Below are 696 nucleotides of genomic sequence, written 5' to 3' on the forward strand. Positions count from 1 at the left end.
TCTCTAAAGGGCTGGTTTTGTGGACCTGAATTCCTTCAGGCTATTTATGTCATGGAAGGTTTTTCTTTCCCCTTTGACTATAATAGACATTTTGGCTGGTTATAATAATCTGGTTTGGCATCTGTGGTCATTTAAACCTGGGAATACTTTGGTCCAGGCTCTTCTGGCTTTCATAGTTTGCATTGAAAAGTCAGCTGTGATCCTAATGGGTTTTCCTTTATATGTGACTTGTTGTTTCTCTTTTGCAGCTTTCAGAATTTTCTCTTTGTTTTGTGCGTGTAGTGTTTTTACTATGATGTGCCGTGGAGAGTTTCTTTTCTGGTCCTGTCTGTTTTGTGTTCTATATGCTTCTTGTACTTGTATGGGCATGTCTTTCTTTAATTTTGGGGAATTTTCTTCCACGATTCTATTGGAGATCTGGTCCATGCCATTTTCTTGGGATTCCTCTCCTTCCTGTATGCCTATGATTCATAAATTTGGTCTTTTTAAGGTGTCACACAATTCCTGCATAGTCCATTCTTGTGCTTTCTTAAATTTTTTATAACCTTTGCTTGTGTGGTCTCGTTCATCCACTTTATCTTCCTGTCTTGATACTCTGTTTTCCATGTCGTTCATCCTATTGGTGAGGCTTTCTCCTGTCGTTTCTAGTTGGCTTACTCAGTGTTTCACTTCCTTCTTCATTTCAGCCTGAGTGTT

The sequence above is a fragment of the Nannospalax galili genome, unplaced genomic scaffold (assembly GCF_000622305.1).
Source record: "Nannospalax galili isolate Female #2095 unplaced genomic scaffold, S.galili_v1.0 scaffold1287, whole genome shotgun sequence".
Lineage (NCBI taxonomy): Eukaryota > Metazoa > Chordata > Mammalia > Rodentia > Spalacidae > Nannospalax > Nannospalax galili.